Genomic DNA, 10,096 nt, shown 5'->3' with positions numbered 1-10,096 from the left:
ACAGGGAGCCTGTGCTGCCCAAGGCTGATGCCGGCTCTTGGCTCTGGGGCTTTTTCTGAGCAGCCGCCCCGCAGCCCTGCCCACCCCCAGTCCGCGGGAATTTGGGCGGGAGGCCCACTCCGGGTGGCTTCCCACACCCCGCCCCCTGCTGGGGACATTCATCTGGCACAAAAGGCGCGTGCCCGGCGACAAACTCATTCACACGGGTTGCCGGGCTTTGTGTGCGGGGCTGCGGACCCAGAGGCCATCTGGGGAGCAGTCGTCCCAGCAGGGCGGGGCCCCGGGCTGCCTTTGAAGGTTGAGGAAGCAGCAGTGGCTGGAAGGCCACACATCTGGCCTGGCATCACCTTCCTGTCCCACAGCCCCCAGGGTGTCCCATGCACGCCCCAGCCTGGCACTGCTAGGATGACGAGGGGGTAAGGGGGACGCCTGCCTCCCTTCCCCAGCCCTTAGGATTGCTACCCCTTGGATGCACACATCAGAGAGCCTCTGGGGGCAGCATGGCCTCAGGACAGGGCTGTGGGCTCAGGACTCAAACCCAGGCACTGCGACTACTACTACCACTTAGTAGTAGACCTCAGTTTCTTCATCTGTAAAATGGGGCTAACAACAGTCCACCGCAGGACCATGCTGAGGACGAAGGGAGGGGATAAAGGCAGAGAATTCAGGTGGCCATGCAGGCGCTGCTGGTACTAATGCTTTTGTTTCCACCCACCCCACTTGGTTCCATTTCTTGGGTTGGTGATCCCTGTCTACATCTGGGCTGCGTGAAAGCCACCTGATGGAACAGGAAAAGGCTGGGTGCAGGGCCAAGGAGCACCCAGGACGATGTGACCTCAGCAGTGGCGGGGCTGGTCTGTCCTCTGTCCAGTAGAGCACAGGTGGGCCTGCCTTCCTCTCAGGATTCCAAGCAATTCCAGGGAGAAGCCGCATGTCCTGCTTGGTCTGCATGCCGTAGGAGCTAAGTAAGTGTGCCCCACTCTCCTCATTCAGGCCCCCTGACCTCCACCCTGGGCCTGCCCTGAGTCAGCCCAGGGTGGGCACAGCCCCAAGCATACCCTTCTGCTGACCAGCCCCTGAAGGGCTAGGGACCTGGACAATCTGAGGGGAGAGCCCTGAGGGGCAGGGTGGGGGGCTCCCTGAAAACCCCACCTCATGTGGCAGGCAGTTCTGAACTTGGCAGCTGGACGGCTGGGGGCAGGGAGAGGGGCATCAGGGTTTCCCCCACTCAGGGATCCTTCCTGTCCAAGGGGCTGTGGGGCCAGGGCTTGGCGGACAGGACCTCTGCGGAGGCGCCCTGCCCCCACCCCCGCCGGGAGGGATGTCCTTGAGAGGGTGTCCTGCAGGCCCCGAGATAATCCCTGCCTTTGAGAGGCTGTGAGAGGCTGGCCGAGGACTTTCCCACAGCCCCACATAAAGGCCGGCCGCCAGCTGCTCTCCCACAAAAGGCTCCCAGCCTTTCAGGGCCCGGCGGGTGGGGTGAGCAGAGGCGCAGTGCAGCCTACCTGGCCACCCCCAGGCAGAGCTTGCAACCATGGGGGCGGTGCCTGCCCACTGACCACCAGGGGCTGGGAGGTCCTTGTGGCTGGGCACTTGGGAGAGCCCTATGGGGCCACCCAGGCCAGCACCCGCCTCCCCCACCTCCCCCCGCTGGAAGCTGGCATGGTTCTTGGGCCTGTCACTCATTCTTGGCCTTCTCCCTCGGACCGGCACACTCCCGCTGCTGTGCCTGCCTCGCCACCAGCCTGCCCTCTCCCACTCTCCCACTGGCCTTAGATCACCATCACCCGCTGGCACGCTGCCTTGCTGCTCTCACCTCCTTTTTGCTTAGACACCTCACCTGCCCCAACCCCATTCTGCTACACCATGCAGGTGACAAGAGGGATAAATGGCGAAGGCAGAAGGCTGGGCGCAGCCTCCATCTTGACCTCAGCGTCCTCATCTGAGACATAGGACAGCACTGCCACTTCCCTGGGCTGGTGTCAGAGCCCCCTAAATTCAGATGTTTCAAAATACCAAGTCCTGGAGGAAGCAGGGGGTGGGGTAAGGGAGGAGGGGAGGCAGGGTGCCTGGCCTCAGGAATTAACTGCCCAGTGCACATCAGACAAGGACCAGCCTTGGGAGGCCAGGGGAGCTTCCCAGAGGAGGTGGCAGGTGGAGGCTGGCTTCTCAAAAGCAGGGAGGAGTGTGGGAACTCTCGGGGGCAGAGGCAATGGCCTCTCAGTGCAGCCTAGCTGGTAGGACCCTTTTCTGATTCAGGCTGTATCTCCATGGGGCTCCACATTCTGGGCACCCTGCACCAATTGTCGCCCAGTGAGGATGGCCTTCTTCAGAAGGTCCCCTGTCTGGGAGAGCTCCTGGTCAGGTGTGAGCCACTGGAGAGGTTCATAGGAGGGACCAAATGTGTCACCGGTAGACAGACAGCGACCAGAACGTGGCCAGTGGGGACGCCTGTCCTCAGTGTCCGGGAAGGAACTGATCCGTATGCCAAGACCCCAGGGAGGGACACTTTCTCTGGTCCTGAGTCCTACAAGGCTGCTGGCTGCTGGGGGCCGGGCCATGGGGCTTTGAGGACTGGTATCAGGAGCAGAGATAGCTCGCGCCCACGTGTCCCCGAGCGTCCCGCCCACACCCCCACCTGCTGGGGGCGGAGGCACTGCCTTATACCAGTCAGCGGCCTCTGGCGTCCAAGCTTCATCTAGCTCCGGCCTCCGATTGGCTGCTGAGTGAGCGTGGGGAGGTGGGGAAGCGTGCCTGCCCTTGGGCCCCCTACCCTAGTCCCAACCCAGTCCCATAAAAGCACCGCCACTACCGCCTTCCTGCCGCCCTCCTGCACCAGGCGCCCCAGCCCTTGGCGTGACCCCGTGAGTACCCCAGAGTGAACCCTGATCCGGGTCTGGTGAGACTGCAGCGTAGGGTGTCACCAGGGGTCCCTGCAGGGTCCAGCGTACACCTCGCTACCACTCTGCTCTCCCTCCTGTTCGAGCAGTTTGCGTGGGCGCTAGGTCAAGTCGGAGCCGGGGAAGGGACGTGCTGGAGATGGCGGTGGTACCATCCCTGGTGCGCTTTGCATCCGTCCTGGCGAGGGTCGCGGAGGGGTGTCACCCAAACCCAGAGGTCGGGCCCCAGACAGCCCTCGCTGCCCCCCACCCCCACCCCCGCGCAGTCCCCAGCTGGGCTCACTCTCCCTAACACTGTTCACACTGCGGATGGATCCAGGGAAAGCGTGGCCTGCGGCCTCCCAGAAGCCTTCCGGACTTCTCCCTGCACCAAGTGAGGATGGAGACCTAGGTGGAGCTGAAGAGCGCCTTGCGGAAGAACCCCCGCCCCCGCCGCCAGAGCCGCACGCGAAGGCACTCCCCTCCCACTAGGTTCCTCTTCTACTAGGGTCCCAGGTCGGGGCTTAGCCGTGATGGCCAGCTGCAGTGCTCCTCCCGAAGAAGGCAATGTGGTTCCCCTCCTTTTCCCGCCAAGGCTGAGGAGCCTGGCCTTCCACTGTTCGCTGTGGGCTGTGCCCAGGCCTTCACCTTGAAGAGGAGTCCTGGGGACAAGGGTTTTGTATATTGCAAAGGCGGTAAATGATCAAGTTTGTCCATGGCAGGGAGTGGGGTGGGGCCGGGGCGGGTGTGCCTGGTCATCCCAGCCGGGCCCTGCAGCTCCACCTCTCCTTCTTTCAGGCTGGGAGAGGACTAGATGCTTTATGTTAGAGCGGGAGTGAGGTGGTGGCGTGCTGTGGCCTTAAAGGGCATGCCCACCTGCTGGACATCAGTGGGCTAAGGGGCATGTGCCATTCCCGTGGGATACAGGGGTATGTATTGCAGAGGTGCAGGGTTCATACCATGTGTGTCTCAGAACTGGACCACGTGGAGCTTGAATAAAGCTCCTGGTCTGCAGACTCTACCTGGGTCTCTGCCCCACCCTCAAGTGGACCACCACCCCTGAGATTTGGGGTCCCTGCCCAGGGCATGGGGAAGGGTCTGGCCCTCCAGGGGGGGGGGGCATTGTGCCAGGGTGTCCTGGGCTGGATCCCTGCCCTGCTGACCTCTTCCCTGGAACCATGGTCATTGCCCAGTCTACTCCCTCAGCCTCTAAGGACAAAGAAGACCCTCTGTCTTCTGGGGCCACCCTGAGCCAGGCCTCCTAGGGGGAGCCTCCTGTCTCTGGGAGCTCCCTATGGTGCCCACGATGTGGGTTCTGAGCCAGAGCGACATTGTCCCCAGTTCACGGCAGAGCGTTCCTAGTGTGACCCTGCTGGCCCAGGGACCCTGCAAAGGACACACCAGGAATTGGGTGGGGGTGGGCTAGTGCCTCTCAGCAGTGGAGGCTGGCCCTAACCTCCCTCGTTCCCTTTCCACCCCTGTGGTGACCGCCCAACATTACTGAGCAGAGGAAGGACTGCGGCTCCCCCAGGTACCTCTTCGTGGACCCCTCAATCTGCCCCCATCTGTTCCCCATGATTAGAGCCCCCTCCTCCCTTGGCAGCAAGGCTGAGAAGTCAGGAGTCCTGGGCCCAGCCCGTGTCCCGCACTGAACCGGTATGGGAGGGGACGCGGGGTCACAATCTTAAAGGGAGTGTGGCCCCAGGCTCCTTCCCCTGGCCCGCTCCTCCCCTGCTCCCTGACTAAAGCCCATCCAGGAGAGACCAGGGCATAGATCTGGGGTTTGCTGCCCCCTGGTGTCTCCTGGCCTGGTCCTGCCGCCTGGAAGTGCTGGGCTCCCAGAAGGTAAGGGGCTCTGAGTTCCCTTGCTTCTCAGCAGAGGTGGAGGTGGAGGTGGAGGGTCCCTGGGCTCAAGCCTGCCCCAGGCCCGGTGTGGACAGACAGCCAGGGGCTGCCCCCGCCTGGGTGGGGCTTCAGTCAAGCTCTGGAAAAGGGGTGGGCTATGCAGAGAGCAAGCAGAAGTCAGAGAAGGTGGTCAGCGGGCAGAGGTGGTGACCACAGCAGCAGGCAGCAGCCTTGTGGATGGCGCCGCTGCCTCTGTGCCTGGAGTGGCTCCAGATGATGGGGTTGTGAGCCATCTCCCACCCTAATGAAAGTTTCCACCTCTGAGCCCCCTGCTCCACGCTCAGGGCTCCAGTTACTCCCCCTACCAGCAGGTCACTCCTCTAGGGGAGGGGGCAGCCACCAATGGGCCATCCCTCTGCCCCATTCCTCAGCATCTAGTAGGTGTTTAATAAATGTGGGTTACACAGAGCTTGGCTTCCTGGAGGCCTGAGGAGCCTGGACTCAGGGTAAGGCCCGCTGGCTCAGAGCCCTCCTGTTTCCCTATCAGAGGCGGGCAGAGACTCTCAACTGTGCAGCGGGTGACTGCCTGGTCCCTGGGCCCTGGAGGGCCCCCCTCCCCACCAGCCTATCTGGGAACCTTGGTCCAGGGACGGGGCTGGGGCCATGGACACGGTCCTCTGCTTCCAGGTCAATTGGGCAGTTGGTTAGCATGGCTGGCTGGAGAATCCAGGGAGCCAATCTGTCATGTGTCAGATATCTCAGCAGCAGAATATGGGGCATAGGTTGACCACGTCCATGTCACAGGTGGTGGAGACTCAGGGCTGCCTCACAAGTGCTGCTCAAAAGGACAAGAACCCGTGAGTTGGGGGTGGGGAGCCTCTCACCAGGCTGTGGCCAGACAACATTCCCCTCATGTCCCAGGTTTTCTTTGTGAAATGAAGCCCGTGACCACATTGAAACAAAGGAGACAGGCTGGGGGTGAGCAACTTTTTAATGTCCTGGTATCAGTTTGGGGGAAGGACATGATCATGGTTCACATTTAAAAAGGAAACCATAGCTCCTGAAGGTGGACAACACCAGGTCCCAGGCCCCGGGGCCCCACCCTCCAGCATCACCTCCTGGAGGCAGTGATTCCTTTTTTCTGGCCAAGGAAGGAAGCTGGAGCAACACCCCGGGGTGGCATCTCAAAAGTGCAGGGTCCACGGCCCAGGAGCCTGGTCAATTGGCCAACTCTTCCTGCACGTAGTGTGCAGACCTTTAGTTCACATGCTTCCTTTTTATTTATATTCTTTTAGTTGAACGTTTTGTTTGGAGATAATTTACAGGGAATTGTGTGAAGCAACACGAAGGAGCTCATGCACCCTTCACCATCAGTAACACCTCACAAAATGTTAGCGCAGGGGGACTTCCCTGGCTGGCCAGTGGTTAAGAATCCATGCTTTCATTGCAGGGGTGAGGGGGCGTGGGTTTGACCCCTGGTCTTGCATGCTGCATGGCACGGTTGGGGGTGGGGGGGGACAAACTATAATACAGGGATCAGATTGGGGGTGCTGATTGGGTCCAGATACAGAACATTCCAAAACCGCGAGGATCACTTCTGCTTTCTTTGCAAACAAAACATTATTGAATCATTAATTTCAGGTTGTGATAAAACATACATACATACTTTAAGTTACCACCTTAGCCATTTCTAAGTGTGTAATTCTGTGACCTTAAGGATATAAATATTGTTGTGCAGCCATCAGAACTGTCTCCAGAACTTTCTCATCATCTCTATAGAAACTCTGTCCCCATTGAGCACTCACTCCCCTTCCCCCTCTTCACCTGCTGTCTCTGTGGACTTGGCTGCTCTAGACGCTCACGTGACTGGAGTCATTCGGTGCTGGTCACTTGACGTCAACTGTCACGTAGCATCATGTCCTCAAGGTTCCTCCACACTGTGGCGGGTGCCAGAGCTCTGTCCCTTCTTCTGGATGAATAACCCTCCCTTGTATGGGGGTGCCATTCCTCCGTGGCTGGATTCCCGGGTGTCTTCCACCTTTTGATGCCAAAGGTGACTAACTCTGCTGTGCCACGTGAGTGTATGGAGCGCTGGACGTGGGTCCTGGGGGCAGGACTGGGCCTGATTCATTTCTGAATCCCACAGTCCAGTGCTGAGGAGTGAGGGCCCATTGTGGAGGGTGGGGGGTGCAGCAGGCAATGAATACCTGACAAGGCTTCCTTCTGGGGTCAGTATGGAGCTCCCAGGGGTGTCCTGGTCACGTGGCCTTGACCAGCAGTGAATGTTAATCCATGTCCTCATCAGCCTTTTTCTCATAAAAGTAAAACATGCAGTTCCCAAAACTCAGAGCCTGCAGAAGAGGATAGAGGAGAAAGTGGAGGTTGTCTGTGGCAGCCCTTCTCCCTCCCCCATACTCCCATCCCTCCATCCCCCATCCCCAGATCCAGCAGCTTTATCAGGCAAAGGGGCCCATGTGGGTGCCTTCCCTGGAAAACGGTGTCCCTACCCAGGGGGATTTGATGAGGAGTTTTACAGCAATGGTTCAGGGGTGGGATTGCTAAGGATCAGGGTGCGGGCAGGGCCTGAACTCCTTTAATCTGGCCTCAGTTGCTCCCCTCCATTGTCCCCTTCCTTCCCTGATTACCAACTGTCTGAATCTGCTCTTTGGAACTCAGGGAAGGTCATAGAGGCTGGAGTCTATTCCTTACAAACAAGAAATGGTGCACACAGAAAGGCTTTTGTGCCTGGGAGCCCCAGAGGCTCTGATAGGTTTCACTGTCAGGGACAGGGTAAGTCGATGATGGAGCATCTCAGTACATTCTGCTGAGCAGGTGGAACGAAGCTGGAGCTGAGGCTGAGGCAGGAAGGAGCAGCAGTCACTGCATCAGCAGGGTCACTTCTGTGGCCTGACTGCGATTGTGTTCCGTCTGCGGTCAGACCTGGTTGACATGTCTTTGCGGGCACTGGCTGTGCTGTTGTTCTGTTCACTGGGAGAGCAACGAGGCGGGCAAGCAGCTATCCTTGGCCTCACTGTTACCCATCGGGTTTGTTCTGAATCTCTGCTCGGTGCCAGGTGCTGGGGACACAGACAGCACTGAACAAGGGAGAAAGTTCGTGGCCCTCAGGAATTGCATTCTGCTCCGTGTCTGTTTGCCCTGAATCCCATCTACTCTGGATTCATGTGTTGAAGTGCTGACTCCCAGCATGGCTGTGTCTGGAGACAGGCTCTCAGGAGGTGGGTAGAAGGGAGGGGCGCTGGTCCCTGGGGACTGGTGTCCTCCTGAGAAGAGAGACATGGGTGATGTGGGTGAGGATGTGGCAAGAAGACAGCCATCTGCGAGCCAAGGAGGGAGGCCTCAGGCCGACCCTGGACACCTTGATCTCAGACCTTCAGCCTCCAGACCAAACCCTCCAGACTCAGGTACATTGCCATGGCAGCCCTCACCATTAGCCCCGCCCACCTTCCAGGCAGGCCCCAGCCCCATCTAAGCATCCCTGATCTCTGTTACTCGTGATGTCTGCCTGCTCCCAGATTTCACATCAATGCTGTCATGCAGCCTGGCTCTTCACTCAGCATAGTGACTGCAGGGTTCCTCTGATGCTGTGTGCACCAAGATTCATTATCTTATTGCTGAGTAGGGTCCCATTGTACGAATATGCCACGCTTTGTGTCTACTCACCCATCTGGGTGGTTTCTGGCTCTTGGTGATTACTGGGAAAGCTGCTCTGAACTTCTGTAAACAAGTTCTGATGTGGATGTGCGTGTGGACTCGGTCGCTTCAGTCGTGTCTGACTCTGCCACGCTATGGACTGTATGTTGCCCTCCAGCCTCCTCCGTCCATGGGAACCTCCAGGCAAGAATACTGAAGTGGGTTGCCATGTCCTCCTCCAGGGGATCTTCCCGACCCAGGGATCAAACAAACGTCTCAGGTCTCCTGCATCGGCTGACGGGTTCTTTACCACTAGGACCACCTGGGAAGCCCTCTGGTGTGGACACATCTTCTCATTTCTCTTCCTTTTTTACCCAGGAGGGGAATTGCCCGGTCCTGCGTTAGGTGTGTCTGTAAGTTCGTAACAACTTGCCAATCTGTGGCCCAAAGTGGCTGTTCCATGTTCCATTCACCTCTGGGAGTGTTGAGATTCCCAATGGCTCTGTGTGCTCCTCAGCATTTGGTCAGACGTTAATCTTGGCTGTTCCGTTGGTTTCAGTTTGGGTTTCCCTGTTGACTCACGATGTTGCACCGCTTTGCCGGTGCTCTCTATGCATCTTCTCGGGTTTGAAGGATTTGTTCAAATCTCTGCAAATTGGATTGTCTTACTGTAACAGTTCCCTGGTGGCTCAGATGGTAAAGAATCCGACTGCAATTTGGGAGACCTGGGTTTGATCTCTGGGTTGGGAAGATCCCCTGGAGGAGGGCATGACAACCCACTGCAGTATTCTTACCTGGAGAATCCCCATGGACAGAGGAGCCTGAAGGGCTACAATCAGTGAGGTTGCAAAGAGTCAGACATGACTGAACGACTAAGCGCAGATCCTGTAACAGTTATATCTTTTGGCTCCAAGATATTAATGTATGTGATGTATGTTTTCCCTGCAGGTGGTGTGCCTTTGCTCCAGCCCCTCTGCAGGTTGGGCCATGGCCAGCAGCGTTGCCACCCGCTCTGGATCTCACCAAGAGTGGAGCCGGCCACAGTGCTTAGCGCACATTCTTCCTCATTGTACACCTTTCTCACCTTGTCTCCCGGACTCCCAGGGCTCCTATTCATCCTTCAGAGCCCTGCCTGGCATCTGCTGCCCAGAAGTGAGCCTTCACCACATGAAGCTACTTTGGCTTTTTAAAAAATTTTATTTTTTAAAAAAGATTTACTTATATTTTTGGCTGTTTCTGGGTCTTTGTTGCTGTGCACTGGGTTTGTCTAGTTGCAGCGAGTGGGGGCTATTCTACTTGTTGTGAGAGAGTTTTCCATTGAAGTGGTTTCTCTTGTTTTGGAGCATGGGCTCTAGGTGCTCAGGCTCAGTAGTTGTAGCTCGTGGGCTTAGTTGCTTCACGGCACACAGGATCTTTCCTGACCAGGGATTGAACCTGTGTCCTCTGCACTGGCAGCGGACTTTTGACCACCAGACCACCACAGAAGCCTTACTTTGACTTTTAGACTTCATTTCCTCACTAGACCATGAGCCCAGGAGGCCATCCAAGGCCTTGCAACCCAATGCTGGGGTGTGGTGGGGAGGGGGCGGGGCAGGGGGAGAATGGTCCAGCCAGCAGTGTGGCTCCCTATTCAGGGTTCGACTCGCTGATGCGTGTGGGTAATGTTGGAGCAGTCCAAGAGCGAGATGAAAAAGAATTTCTGGACACAGAGCATTTCAGAA

The 10,096-nt window shown here is 57.9% G+C and overlaps 1 long non-coding RNA gene across 1 annotated transcript; it reads left to right on the top strand.

Moving 5' to 3' along the window:
- Nucleotides 1–2,598: 2,598 nt before the first annotated feature.
- Nucleotides 2,599–9,598, top strand: LOC133227912 (uncharacterized). The gene is made up of 2 exons (XR_009730004.1): nt 2,599–2,864; nt 9,324–9,598. It is a non-coding gene; the product is annotated as an uncharacterized LOC133227912 (long non-coding RNA).
- The last annotated feature ends 498 nt before the right edge of the window (nt 9,599–10,096 follow it).

Source organism: Bos javanicus, chromosome 16 (genome assembly GCF_032452875.1).
Source record: "Bos javanicus breed banteng chromosome 16, ARS-OSU_banteng_1.0, whole genome shotgun sequence".
NCBI lineage: Eukaryota > Metazoa > Chordata > Mammalia > Artiodactyla > Bovidae > Bos > Bos javanicus.
The sequence above is the reverse complement of the archived record's forward strand: the minus strand, read 5'-3'. Positions and strand labels throughout refer to the sequence as shown.